We start from the raw sequence: 15,679 nt of genomic DNA, 5'->3' as shown, positions 1-15,679 counted from the left end.
CCACCAGCACTTCGACCTCCCAGACACCTCTGACCTGGACTGGAAGGAGGCCGTTTCCCGGTGTCTGGAGAGCGTCGAAGCCCGATCCAGAACACTGCCAGACCCAGAGCCGGAATTACCACCCTCGACCGCGGAGATCTCGTGCGTGCCCCCCGCAGACGGAGAGCTACCACCCGCCGCGACGCGTCAACCAGTGCCCAAGACGAAGAGGACAGAGTTGACCCTCGCCCCGGAGGAGGAGCTCCAACAGGAGTCTGACCAGGGGTGTGAGCCCACAACATCTGCGGACGAGGGGACTAATTTCCTGGAACTGGAGGACTGGCTGATGAAACCCAGGACTCGGATGTCGTTCCCGCCCTATCCCACCCGTCATCTGCATCTCTTTCTCATTTTGAACCGTCCTGTGACGACTTCTGTCCTGCCGTCTGTCTTATTCACTCCACTCCATCTCCGTTCCCAGTCAGTCCTCCAGCCTCGCCGCTGCTGGATGTGCGCAGCCCTGCACCATCTCCGTGGGGAGTCCCCGACGTCGAGCGGCAGGTCAGCCCACCATCCGCAGCGCCTGTGTTCGAGGATCCCACGGCTTCGCCTCCAGCCTCGGTCCTCGACACTCCATCTCGGCCAGTCGACCTGCCAGCTCCGTCTCGGCTCCTCCCACCTGCGCCTCCGCCTGAGACCATCGAGACATCGGCTGCAGCGGGTTCCCTCGTCCTGCCGGCTCCCCCTTGGTCAGTCGTCACTCTGCCTGCGCCACGGACTTGCGGTCAGTCTGCTACGCTTGTTCCCTCCACCCCTTCGGCTTCAGCGGGCTCCTCCTTCCCTGTGGCGTCTCCTCTGTCCTCCATCACTCCACCTCCACCTCAGCTCTCGGGCACTCTGGCTACGGCTCCAGCGCTCGTCGCCGCTACGTCACCGGGGTCTCCCATACCGGTGACGTCGCTTGAGTCCACCGGCTCTCCGTCTGCGCCGAGAGATCCTGCCACCGAGTCTCCGTCGGTCATCCCCCAGCTACCGTCAGTCCCCTCGCCATCTGGTTTCTTCCCTCAGTCTTCTCTGCCATCGGCTGTCGGTACTGGGAGGCTCTGGGTCTGCGCCACCGCGCCATCTCCATCCAGGCCGCCAGGGAATCGTCATCGTCCCCTCACCGTCCCGTCACTCCAGCCTCTCGTCTGTGTTGCACCTTCGTCTCGTCCTCCACCTGAACCTCCCCCGGTCCCCCCTCCGTCATTTTGCTACGGCGCGAGTTCTCCGCCTTGCCGGAGGGGGGCGATCTGTCACCACCCTTGGACTGTCTGTGTTTTGATTCACCACGTGTTCCCCTCGTCTGAGTTCTCCGCCCTCATCTGTTGCCATGGACACTCATCACCTCCCGCACAGCTGATTGTCATTTGTTAATCACCGTCACTGTGTATTTAAGTTCCTGCCTGTCTTCACTCCCTGGTCCGGTATTGTTCGTGTCTACACGCTGTCAACCTGTTCCTGTGCTCCATTCATTAAAGTTATATGTTTATTATACCTTCCTCCTCGTCTTCCTTGGTCTACCCCGTGACACAAACACACTTTTATACACATACACACCAATAAATTTTGATTACAAAAAGTATGTTTTGAATTTTTAAAAATCACAGCTTCATCGCAATGTTACGAAACTTGGTGACTTTTATGGCATTATGTATGTGAACACACCAAAAAATTGAGGTCATGATCTGAGCATGCTAAGTGGTCTTAAAAAAAATAGACTTGTGGTCTTTGGTCAAAAATGACCCCCATAGAAAATGAATGGGAAATTGTAAAAAAAAAAAAAAATGGAAAAAAAAATGTGAATTTTTGTTTTTTGTCAATTTTTTTATAAGAAATAGTTTTTGAGATTGTTTCAACTATATATTCAAATCCACCAACAACAACAATAAAAAATGTGTTCATAAACAGCTGGGGAATTCACATGCCTCTCCATTTTTAGGTGTCCGGTCACTTTTGACCGGGAAGATAACAAGTGTGACTCCGAAACGAAGAGCACCTGAGGGATATATACAGTATATATATATATATATATATATATATATATATATATATATATATATATATATATATATATATATAAGACATGAAAATATAAAACATAAAACATCCATTAAATATAGCCTATAAAACAAAACAAAAATGACAATAGCCAATTCTGTCTCCATAGCTGTTTACTCAATTTTATTAAATGAATGATCAGGGTGGTAGCTGTTGCCTACTCTCGCACTGCTGCTTGGTGCCGCGCCAGGAGTGGCAATAGGGAACACCTGGTTGCGCAATTAGGAATCCCACGAAGGCTACACTCAGGCCGTTTCTCAATAGCCTACCAAGTACGCAGACTTCGGACTTGCGTCCTTGGTAGTTCAGACTTGCAAGTTCGACTCCGGAGAACGAACTCCCGAGGATGCGAGGACGCAAGTCCGGTTCTTCTGCAAATGGAACAGAGCGTACTTGATCGCGTCACTCAGCACGCTCTACTCTATATTTTAGGCAACAATAAAACGAAATTTGCTACAACTCTGCATCTTTTCGTCAACAATAAGATGAAATATGTTATAAAACACCCCTCTGACTCTTCATTAACAAAAAACAACATAGCCTATAATAGCCTAATGGCCATGTGGTTCAGGCAACGCGATTCTCTTCACTGCATATATTTATAACAAAATGAACATGATCTTTTTGTTTTCATTTTAAAAATATGAAACATTGGATTTTTTATTGACATTTATCAAACAGAGACAGGGTTATGTCATTTTATTTTATTGTTCATATAGTGAAGACAATATAAAAAAAAATAGCCATGAAACCTTAACTTTTTTTTTTTTTTTTTGCGCCATGGAACAAATTATAGTTTAATGAGACCAAAGATAGACTTATACACAAGACGAGTTATACGTCAAGGTTTATCCACTAGAGAGATCAGAGCCGACGGCAAACGTCAGAAGCACTAGCCGAGGATAAGCTGTTCCAGTCGGGGTTGATCTCGCTGAGTGTCCGCTGAAGGCTTGGATGTCAGAACTCCGAAAACGTCAGATGCATTTTACAATAGGCGCTATCTTTATAAATAAACTACAGATTTGAGATTTAAACAACCACATTCTCGCCTGAAACACTCTTAAAATTACATTTCATGACTCAATATTTTGATATTTCGCGGATTTTCTCCTCTCCCATTTACGCTTGCTGGTTGGTGCGAGGTGCATTCTGGGTTACCTGGCTATCTCAAGTCCACACAAGTCACCTCTCGATGCATCCTCGGTAAACGGGGCGGATCAAGAACACATCCGGGGATTTGAAGTGGACTTGGCTAGATGCGAACTTTGAATTGGAAAAAGTACTTCGGCAGCGACTGATGACGTTTCACAAGTCCACAAGAACACAAGTACAGACAAGTACGCATATTGAGAAACGGCCTCAGAGTGTCCTCCGAAGGCTGGGTAGGCTGGGTCCTTCGAAGGACGCAGCCTACACTTTGGGACACAGCTTTTATTTTCACCTACTGAAGAGCTTATAAATGGAGGCTGTTATTAGGCTATTTCTAGGTAGATCTGGATCAGCTGAGTCATGACTTGACTTGACTGAGTAATCATCTGGATCATATCCCCAGCTGATGTGATCTTGACTAACGTGACCTGCCTGAACTAATGGTACGCTGGATTTTTATACATTAAAAACTGGGCCAATTTAGTCCCAAGTAGTACTGAAACAGTACACTTACAAGTATACTTCTAGTACATTGGTATTAGCATTCTTACTACATAAAGTATTCTTAAAAATATACTTGAACTTTATTTCAGTATACTTGAAGTATACTTTTTGTAAGGGCTGATTTAATTAACAGCCTGTTAGGGGTCCTGATGAGATTCTGTAAAGACCATGTGCCTATTATTGCTGATATACAGCACATGTTCCATTGTTTTTGACATGCTGAAATCATGCGCTACTGAGGCAGAGGTGATCAGCCCTCTCATACACAAGAGGTGCTTGCCCTGTCTAACTTCAGACTGCACAAGATTATCCACAGTATATCTTCTTTTTTTTGTTTTGTTTTTTTGTTGTTTTTGTTTTTTGACTGCTGGCTTTAACACACAGGATTATCACAGGGTTGGTAGTGAAGTATTAAAATTATTCAATAATCTACACTTTTGATCAATGATAAAACTTGGGATGAGATTTGTGAATCAGACCACCACCTGATGATGTCACCATCAGTAAATAACCAACAGATCATCCCCAAACATTTCCATGGCTTTCTTTTATCTGGCAAATGTGCCTTAAAGACACACAGTTACAGCAGCCAGAGAGAAGCTAACATTAAAAAGTCAAGTGCCTAACTAAAGCAAAGCCTGATCACCATAATGATGACTTCTAACAAAACAGTCTGCTGTTGTACCAACACTCTTTTGTATGTCTTTTGTATGTACTACAACTTATAACTTTGAGGAACACATGCTTGGGAAATTCAAAGAAATTCACATTAGTATAAATATATTGTAACATATTTTTCAATAAATGAAAAGTCGTCAAGTTCACCTTCATTTATATAGCGCTTTTAACAATATAGATTGTTTCAAAGCAGCTTTGCAGTGATAATATGAAATTAAAGTAACAGAGATTGTTTTGGCTTTACAGCAGCTCTAGAATAAAGTTATTATTCAGCTAAAGTTAGTTTTGATTGATTCACTTCTATTGCAAAGATCATTAGTTATTTACTTGGGGGCCGCTTACACTACACATTCTAACAGAAAACCAGAAACCGAAAAGAAGCAATTCTGGTAACACTTTATAATTACTGCACACTAATAATCATTAGTTTATAAAGGAGATTTTTAAATCATCAATCTTCTAAACAGTAAAATGTAACAACACAACACAGTGATACAGAACATATAAATATTTACAGCCTTTAAATCACCTTTATAAATGCTTTATAAGGCATGAGTAGTCCTCACTTTAGATGAGCTCACAAACATAGTTAACTGACCACTACTAAATGCTTTATAACTACCCGAATTAACCCTGAATTACAACATAAATACATGTTAATAAAGCATTTATTAACACACTTAGTAACCATCACTATATGTCTGAATAATAAGACGTATAAATGTACATTTAAATAGTTTATTAATTATTTACTTACACGCTCTAAGTAACTGACAACTCTTAAATAACTGGTTTATAAAAAATGCAATTCTTCATTTAGAAATGATAAATTGATCATTAATAAAGTATGAAAATACAATTATTAAACAAATTATAGATATGCTTTTAAATCAAGATGAAAGCATATAGCTGTAATTATAAACTGCTTATTAATGTCTATTAATGCTTTATGAATGATGAATTAACTGTTTACTCATGCTTAACTAATGATTATTAGCGTGCAGTTATTATAAAGTGTTACTGCAATTCCTTTTGTATTATTGTAATATATTAACACAATATATTATTCTATATATTTTTCAGTATACTTAAATTTAATATTGATTATAAATATGGAAATATATTTTATTTGATTAAGGGTTAAAAGCATGATTGCAGCTCAAAACCTTCCTCAAAAGATTTTGTTGAGGAAACTATCTCCTGTCCTTGACAGTAATGGATTACTTCGAGTAGAGGCATTCCAAAGAGGAATAAAGTCACTATCATAGACCTTTATCTTGCTGTTCCCCACTGGTGGAATGACCTGCCTAATTCCGCCTGGGCAGTGGTGTCTTAAGCCATTTCATATAACATCAACAGCTAAAGACATCTCTTTCATTAAACACTTGACCTATTAAAACTAGCGTCTCGTGTTATGACTGTAACCCTGTTCCCCGAGAAGGGAACGAGACACTGCGTCATGATGGCCCTTTAGGGGCACTTTTGAATGAAATTCGTCCAATTCTGATTGGTGCTGCGTCATGGCAGAGTAGATGACGGCATTACCAGAAGCTACAAAGGGACGCCCAGAGCACACACACATCAGCTCTTTTGCGATGAAGCAAGCGCTCTGCCCATGATAGGTGTGGCGACGAGACCCAGTGTCTCGTTCCCTTCTCAGGGAACAAGGGTTACAGTCGTAACCCAAGACGTTCCCCTTTCGAGGGAACTTGCACTGCGTCATCGTCCTGATGACACTTTGGAGAACGAAATACCCACTATACCACACCGTCATCACGCCTGCCCTAATGTGAAGCTGGGAGACCAGGCACACCTAGGACGCGAGCACTCTGGCGCCAGGCGCTAGGCAAATTGCGCACCCGGCTTTAGCCTGGACAATCCTATTACTGATTGTCTGTTTGGATGCAGACAGCCCTTTCTTGGGTGAACAAAAGCACACCAACAACTGGTCTGACTTCCTCCACTGGGAAGACTTCTCCAAGTAAACCCTTAGGGCCTGCACCTTTGAGTTCAGAAAAAGCCCTGTCAGAAATACCAGTCAACAAACGCAGTAAGTAAGAATCAATAAACACGGTGAGTAATGTCTTTTCCTGTTATTATCACCTGTGTCACATGTTACATATTTAGTATGGGCTTCTCCAATGGCAATATAGGATTTGTATGTGATAAATGCAAGGAGACAGCCAGGCTCACAGAGAAGATTTCAGAATTAGAGACACGCATCCAAATTTTAATTGAGGATAGTAAGAATGCTAGATCTTTAAATAGTGTTTTGGAGACGCCTAGCATAGTGAACTCTTCACATGTTTCGGTTCCAGCTGAAGCAGAGCCCGTGCAGAAGGGCAGATGGGTGACGATTAGGGATCGCCACTGTAGTCGCGGATCAAAGAACCACTCTTCCGTTCTGCTTCCCATAACAAATCAATTTGCCCCACTCAGTGAAACACCCACTGAGAATCCTGTTGATTGTGCCCTGGTAATTGGTGATTAGATCATACGGAACGTGAAAATAGAGACACCGGCAACCATAGTCACATGTTTGCCGGGAGCCAGAGCGCATGACATCACAGCAAATTTAAAAGTGATGGCTAATGCTAATCGTAAATTCTCTAAAATCATTATTCATGTCGGCACAAATAATGTTCGACTTCCAGCAACCATAGTCACATGTTTGCCGGGAGCCAGAGCGCCTGACATCACAGCAAATTTAAAAGTGCTGGCTAATGCTAATCGTAAATCCTCTAAGATCATTATTCATGTCGGCACAAATGATGTTCAACTTCGCCAGTCAGAGATCACCAAAATTAATATTAAAAGGTGTGTGAACTCGCAAGTCAGGCACTGTAATTTGCTCTGGCCCCCTTCCTGTTCGCAGGAGTGATGAGATAGTCAGTAGACTGTCCTCACTTAAATATATGACCATATTAGCCTGGTTCTGTCAACCCTGCATTGGCTGCCTATTAAACATTGTATCAATTTTAAAATATTGCTGATTACTTACAAAGCACTAAATGGTTTAGCTCCGCAGTACTTGAGCGAGCTCTGAACGCATTATAGTCCTTCACGTCTATTGCGATCTCAAAACTCCGGTCAGTTGATAATACCTAAAATATCAAAATCGACTGCTGGTGGTAGATCCTTTTCCTATTTAGCACCAAAACTCTGGAACAACCTTCCTAACATTGTCCGGGAAGCAGACACACCCTGTCAGTTCAAATCTAGACTAAAAACACATCTCATTGGCCTAGCATACACATAACACACTATAGACTTCCTAAACTCAAAATTAGGCTGCATAGTTTAGATCAGCCGGAACCGGGAACACGTCCCGTACATCCTGATGTACTTGGTACATCAAAAGAAGGATGGCGTCTACGCTAATATTAGTTTCTCTGTTTATCCCGATGGACCCTCTGGTGGACCTGTGCCTGGACCCATCCCGAATCATCCTTAAGTGCCGGCCTCATCGACACGACAGCCATCGGCACTGATCCTCAACATCTCGTCTCCAAACCGGCGTGATTACTTCGACTTACAAACAGATGGAAATGGACAAATACTCTTAATGTTTCGATACAATTAGTTTTGTAATCACTGTTCCTTCGTTGGCCAGAGGAGAACTGGCCCCCGACTGAGCCTGGGTTCTCCCAAGCTTTTTTTCTCCATTCAATCACCTGATGGAATTTTGGTTCCTTCCCACTGTTGCCTTGGCTTTTGGCTTGCTTAGTTGGGGGCATTTAATATTCAACAATATTATTGATCTGTGTTGTATTATTTTCATGTTATCACTGAAGCTGCTTTGATACAATCTGTATTGTAAAAAGCGCTATATAAATAAAGGTGACTGACTTGACTTAACACGGCCAGGGGCAAACTCCAATCAAGTTGGCATTATAGCCAGGCCCTGGAGATCAGACCCAGAGGCCCTCATCAAGCTCCTTGAGGAGGTCAGCCTGATAGGCCTGCAAGACCGCCAAAGTGTGCAGGCAACTACCAGCTCTCCCAGCCGCCATATAATGCCATATCATGTTGATATGTGATCTATAACTCTGTATCTTGCTCTCTCACTGGCTGCCGGTGATCGCCGATGTAGTTTTCAGTCAAAACACTTTTCACACAGCAGGATTTTGAATCGCCGACAGGTCCAGATATATAGCATGCCAAATATCTCACGGGCGTCGGCGACTCGTCGGTGATTCTCTCAGATCACGTCTTTGCTCATTCACACTGCGTGATTGTCACTCGCGTGAACGAGCGCCGATTTGCCTGTGATTTCGGGCATTTGTCGGTGATTTCTCAAAACCTGTCGGCGAGCCAAAATTGTGGCTAAAATCATGCAGTCTGAACTCATTACTTGCAGTTAGGGAAAAACAGAAGGCCCCGGCGTGGAGGCTGAGACCGGCACTTAAAAAAACGTTCATCCAACTTACTGGGCAGCTGGATTTCTGGTTCTTCTTGTGGCCTGAGGGCCTGAATCTAAATTTAAAGGAGTGGTGAAAATCAAATTTAAAGGACTGAGAAATCAAAATGTCCTTGTTAGTCCAATAAAAGCTTTTATTGACACAGGCCTTAGCAAATGACTCGTTTTTCAAAGTGGGGAACTATGACGTAAAAGACGATAAAACACCACCCCCGCAGAAGAAGAAGATCAACGGGGCCGGTTTAGCCCCGCCGCTCACCGATTAGCGCATTCATGCATAGCTAAATAACATAGGCCTACCTTGTGATGACAAACCGGATCGAGCTATTGAGCAATACAGAATATTGTGCAGTGCCTGGTTGTGGAAGAAGACAGTCGCTGCATATGCTTCCTCTGGATTCCAAATGGACTGCATGGATAAACTTTATTTTTAATGACGTTTCAGCTGATGAGGTAAACATTGTCCGTCCATTCACTTCATTTCACTTTTTTGTAAACAAGACTGGATTTGCAGACCGATTAAGATCAAAGAACAGTGCTGAGCCGTCTATATTGGATCTGACAGGAATTGTGCAACACATGGACTCTGGGTCGAACATGTATGGGCGAATCATTCCGGTTGCCATTTTGCCAACATTGGACGTTTTCAAAACAATTTCCTCCAAGTGCACCGACGGGTGAGTTGAAACTCATTATACTATGCAAAACTGTTATCCACTCACTGCAGTGGGCGTTTACGTCCAAGTCTTCAGTGCGAGACGCCCATAAAAACCGAGCGGTTTTGAGCTAGGCTCAAAACTAGGGTAGAAAATAGCCTATTACTTATTCATTTTGATGTTTTTGAATGCAAAAACCAAGCGAACGTCATAAGTTGACCTCAGACAACAATATAATAAAATTTAAAAAGCCAGTTCATGACCCCTTTAACTGGGCCACAGCGCGGGTCAGAACCTCCACCAGCTCTTCTTGAGCAGGTGCGTGAAGCAGAGTTTCATTTTGATTGTGCTCCACATCACCCACTCCGATGTTTAGAACATCCGATTCCTCAAAAGTGGACACGCATCTGTTCCTCCACCTCGCGGGAAGAAGCAGCATCGCGGGCTCCTGCACATGGCGGGAGAACATCTGAATCTTCAGACGAGGACCGGGAAGATGCCGAAGATGCTGGGAAAATTCCTAAACCACGAGGCTTGCGAGCTTATTTGATCAAACACGGCAAGCCGCGAGCACAACACTCTGAGCAGCAGCTTATCACACTCACTAATAGCGCCAATATACAGTCGTGCTCAGAATTAATGGCACCCCTGGTAAATATGATGAAAACTGGCTGTAAAAAATAATTCTGCATTGTTTATCCTTTTGATCTTCCATTCAAAAAATTGGCAAAATTATAACCTTTCATTGAAGCAAAAGAATTGAAAGTGGGGGTAAATCACACTATGAAATAAATGTTTTTCTCCAAAACACTCTGGCCATAATTATTGGCACCCTGTTACTAAACTTTTTGCAACCTCAGATCTGTAAACTTTTGCCAAGATAACAGATCTGAGTCTTCTCCTATAATGCCTGATGAGTTTGGAGAACACCTGACCAGAGATCAGAGACCATTCCTCCATACAGACTCTCTCCAGATCCTGCAGATTCCCAGATACATGTTGGTGCTTCATCTCTTCAGTTCACTCCACTCATCAGGTCAGGGTCTGGGACGGTCATGGCAGAAGCTTCATTTTGTGCTCCGTAACTAATTTTTGTGTTGATTTTTGATTTTTGTTTTGGATCGTTGTCCTGATGGAAGATCCAACCACGGCCCATTATAAGATTTCTAGCAGAAGGCGTCAGGTTTTTATTTTTTATCTTTTTGTATTTGATAGAATCCATAATACCATGTATCGGAACAAGATGTCCAGGACCTCCAGCAAATAAATAGGCCCACAACATACAAGATCCAGCAGTATATTTAACCGTAGGCATATGGGGTACTCTTCATCCCTGTTTGCACCAAACACATCTGCTGGGTTTGCTGCCAAAAAGCCCCTTTTTTAGTTTCACCTGACCACAGAACCCTGTGCCGTTTGAAGATCCAGTCGTGTCTGACACCTGAATATGCTGGAGTTTGTTTTTAGATGAGCGAGGAGCATTTTTCTTGAAACCCTCTCAAACAACATGTGGGGATGTAGGGGTTGTCTGATTTTTTTTATTTATTTTTTTTTAGGTTTTCTGACCCCAAGACTCAACTAATCTCTGCAATTCTCCATCTCTGATCCTTGAAGAGTCTTTGGACACTCAAACTTTCATCCTCACCGTTTTAGGTGAGGATGAAAGTTTAAGGCAAAATTAAGGCAAAATAGACACACGTCCTCTTCCTGGCAGAATCATAACATCTTTAGTTGATTATAACTTCTTAATTATTGTCCTGATGGTCAAAATGAGGATTTTTCTTACATCTACTTTCTATTTTGTGAAGCTCAACAATCTTTTGATGCACATCAGAACCATGTTCTTTGGTTTTATTCATTGTGATGGATGATTCAGGGAATTTGACCTTTGTGCTTCCTCATATTTAAACTCCTTGAAACAAGAAGTCATAGCTGGACAATTTCATGTTCCTAGTCACCCTGATTTGCTTAAAAAATTAAATATTAATGGGAATGTACTTCAGAGATATTTTTAAATTCTAGGGGTGCCAACAATTATGGCCAGAGTGTTTTGGAGAAAAACATTTATTTCATAGTGTGATTTACCCCCACTTTCAATTCTTTAGCTTCAATGAAAAGTTAGAATTTTGCCAAATTTTTTGAATGGAAGATCAAAAGGATAAACAATGCAGAATTATTTTTTACAGCCAGTTTTCATCATATTTACCAGGGGTGCCATTAATTCTGAGCACGACTGTAGCGCGGACATATAGCTACCAGACATAGTGCTTTTCAACTATGGGACAAAAGACACAATCAAAGAAATCTTGCTTCAACAGCTTCAAAAACAGCTCAGTCATTTATAACCAAAAACCAAAACTATCCATTTTATAAAACCCTGTCTACAAATGTGGAAAATTATAGACTGTTGCACCTCTCTAAAAGAAGACATTCTGGAAAGATCACTCTAAGAACACAATAAACAATCTTGAAAGAGGTGAGAAATCTCACAAGGATAACAGAAAAAGACTCAATTCAATTCAATTCACTTCTCATGTATTTGTATAGCGCTTTTTACAATACAAATCGTTTCAAAGCAGCTTTACAGAAAATGCATGTAACCCCCAAAAAGCTCTAGAAACTTAGAATGTTTTTTTTGTACTACTATCTGAAAAAGAAACACAAATGATGTTCATTAAAGAACAATAAGTTAGAAAGCACTGCTGCCAAAAAGAATATTAGTTAAGACAAAAGTTGCACAGTGCTTTGTTTAAAGGAAAATACCACAACACACCAAACCTCGTCCCATCTGTAAAGCAAGGTGGAAGGAGCATCATGGTTTAGCTCTACTTTACTGCCTTCAGACCTAAACACTTTGCAATCAGTGAAATAACAATTAAAGACTCCCTGTGGTGAAAATCAAGATTTTAATTTCAATATGGTTTATATGTCTATGTGGTGTTTATATTCTGCTTTAAGACAAACCATGGGCAAATTAATCAGTCCACTCCATTGCTGAGTATTTTCTCCTTAAAACTGCTGTTTCCTTTCAGTCAGTCACATTCAACGTAACGTTACCGACATATTGGGATCTCGCTTAAGAGCCCAATTACCTTCAAGTGTAAACTAAACCAGCCAATGAACATTGGTGTGCAAGATTTGCATCTTGTGTTCCACCCCGCAGGTCCTGCTGCTTATAAATATGGAAGCTGATGTAATGCACATTTGGCTTTCACTTCGGAGCCGAGCAGTGCTTTCATTTTTTGTTCCAGTCTCCTGAGAGTGTGCTACTAACGACGAGCGTTCTTCAGGAAGAAGCCCTTTGTCCTGGTGTTGGTGTTAAGCCAAGACAGTGGGTGACGCAATCTCTACAGACCAAGTCTGTCACAACAGCTGTTTTTACAGCTAGAGTTGCTGTTTATACAGCCTGTTGCGCGGCGGTTCAATGAGAGTGAGCTCATACTACTTGCACTTTTCCCTGCAGTTGTGCCGTGGTTATGCCCTGTGTGCTTATCCCTTGGGGCGGTCGTTTCAATCGGGGCTCCCCCTGACGACCAGATGTCGATTGCTGCATCGGAGGGTGAGCTGATGTCCTCTGGGGATGAAGACTTGGCTGCGTTGCCCCCTTTGGGGAAAGTACCGTTGCCCAAGCCTGACCCGGAGCTGATGGTTATGCCCAAAACCGATCTGGTACCTCATCCACCCTTACTACCCTCAATGGAAGAGCGGCCAAAGGGACATTCCCCAGTGGAGCACGCTGTTGCAATGCATTTGTGTCCTAAAAGCACTTCCTGGCAGGGTGTTCCAGGTGATCCATTCAGGGCCTGTAAGTTCTCGTCCGTTCTCCTCCCTGCACGCCATGGATCTCCTACAGGTCCACCAGGCCAAGGCACTAAAGCAGGCACACGAGGGTAGAACTGATCCAGAGCTATTGCAGGAGGTGCGCACTGCAATGGAACTCACCCTACGGGTGACAAAAGTCATTGAGTGTACTCTGGGTCAGCCGATGTCTACACTTGTGGTAACGCAAGTGTATGCCACTCAAGTGTATGCCACTCATGCCACACACGCAATGCCTTGCCACTCATGACCACCTTTCTTATTGCCAGCGGACAGCAGTGTGTATTCCGAGGCCGCTGTGAAGCCGTATCCCACACCCTCTGTTCCACCTAACACAACACCTAACATATGTTGTGATCCCTACGGCGATCCCATATGTGTATTCTTCCACGGTACGGCTCCCTACTTTGAGCCAGTGTCTTTCTATTGCCATCCCTGCCGGTGTTGATTCCCTCCTATCTGGGCCGGAGCCACCTCAGAGACATTCCATATGTTGCACACTAGCACAGCCCTATTTGGCTAGTCCATAAGTGTTATTCCTCATGATACCTACCTACGGGCATCTACCACAGAGCTCCCTTTCCCCTGAAAAGGGCACGCTTTCCCAGTGTTATCCAGTAGTCTCACTGAGTAGGTCATGCGGAACAGCAGTGATAGACACTTTCTGCGCCCTGTCCCATCCTCCGCTCCAAGTGTTGCGGGGGGATTAGGAGGCTTACGTAGCGTGCTGGAAGCGTGGCACTTTGTTAGTGATCCCAATACGTTGGTGATGCCGACGTTACGTCAAACGTGACCAACTGAAAGGTAACGTCTTGGTTCCCTGAGTGTTACTGTTACTGAACAGTGTCACAATTGCTCCCATGCAGTCTCTCCTATTTTAAATTAAGACAATATTCCAAACAAAGGTTTGGAACTACATTTTTTTTTTTTTAAAGAAAACTGAAGTAGCATTTAGTTTGTCAAAAATATGCTAAAAATGCTGCCAGTATTTCAGTCTCCAAAAAAAATCGTGTTACATAATCCTTAAGAAACCATTGTAACATTATGATATTTTTAAGGCCGTTGAATTTTCTTGCACAGTTTCAAGTCAAATTCAAGACCAAAAATATCTATATAGAAAATCAGATTTAGTCTATTGTTCTTTTGCGAGATGAAAGCTATTTCATTTCCTGCCGCCTCGAAAGAAGAAACAAATCATGATCTAACCAAGATAAAGAAATAAAATGAATGACACAGATTACAACAACATCTAGATAATACAACAAAGAATCTAGTTTGAGAAACTGATGCATTTTCCTCTGTCAAAAAGAAGAAAATAAATTTCTACATTCTACTTGCAAAAAAATGTTGAGGTATTGTGAGAACTTCATTAAACAAGAAATTCAAATTAAGCAGTGCTAAAACGACAATAGTGTCATTACTCAACTCAAGTAATTTCAGTGTTGGTTCAGTTCAGTTTAATAACTGTGTAAAGTTAAATTTTGAACCAAGTTAAGTTAGGATAAGAAACTCTACAGACAATAGTTATTTTTATTGTCATTCAGCTTCAGTCAATTCAATGTGTTATATTTATCTCAATGTATTTGTAGTCTTCAATGATTCTGGCAACTTCTTGCAACATCATACTTTCCACAGGTCTTGCTTTAAGGTCTTAGCAACAAGTTCAGAGATTGTGTCAACAGAGTGACAGAGACCATAGCAAACGTACCATGCTGCCTGTCTCTTTAGATTATTCACACGCACCCCAGTGTTCAGGGGGTTAAAGTTAAAGGGATAGTTCACCCAAGAATGAAAATTATTTACTCACCCTCATGTTGTTTCAAGCCCGTAAGAGTTTTCATTTTTGGGTGAACTAACCCTTTAAGCCCTGAAGATTGCTATTCCATTAATGATATCTACATTGTCTTCTGATCTATTAAAGCTCCAATCATAGTTGATGAGCAGTATTTTGATGTTGATTAAAGATAGTTTGATGGTAAAGGGTGATGTTCAGTGGTGAAAAGAATATGCTTTTAAAAACAAACAAAAAAACATTATAAATAATGACATTTAGTTCTCTGCTACTGAATGATGCGTGGATGGGGGAGGGGATAAAACAATAACACACTTAAATGTCAGAATTTTGTTAAAGATTTAGTAATGTTATTACCTGTTGTTGTAGTTTTTGAGTGATATAGCTTGGTCAAAACTTCTATACAATTAATAATTTTATTTGCATGCATTTGATTCATATTTTCTTTTCTTAAATTTCCAAATATCAACTAAACACATCAGGGGATGTGTGTGCCAGAGAGCTCAGACTCTGGGTAAATGTGGCTCAAGGCTATCCCTGTGCACCTCTGCAAATTAATCATTCTGACACATTCACGACCCT

The 15,679-nt window shown here is 42.2% G+C and overlaps 1 protein-coding gene and 1 pseudogene across 2 annotated transcripts in view; one reads left to right on the top strand and one right to left on the bottom strand.

The window, feature by feature from the left end:
• gdf11 (growth differentiation factor 11) overlaps positions 1-15,679 on the bottom strand; it is a 234,868-nt gene that overhangs the window by 210,731 nt on the left and 8,458 nt on the right. The gene's annotated exons all lie outside the window — the stretch shown is intronic.
• LOC148970130 (uncharacterized) lies at positions 6,491-10,036 on the top strand (annotated as a pseudogene).

The sequence above is a fragment of the Pimephales promelas genome, chromosome 21 (genome assembly GCF_988280905.1).
Source record: "Pimephales promelas chromosome 21, fPimPro1.hap1.1, whole genome shotgun sequence".
Taxonomy (NCBI): Eukaryota; Metazoa; Chordata; class Actinopteri; order Cypriniformes; family Leuciscidae; genus Pimephales; species Pimephales promelas.
This window is presented reverse-complemented; position numbering and strand designations above follow the sequence as displayed.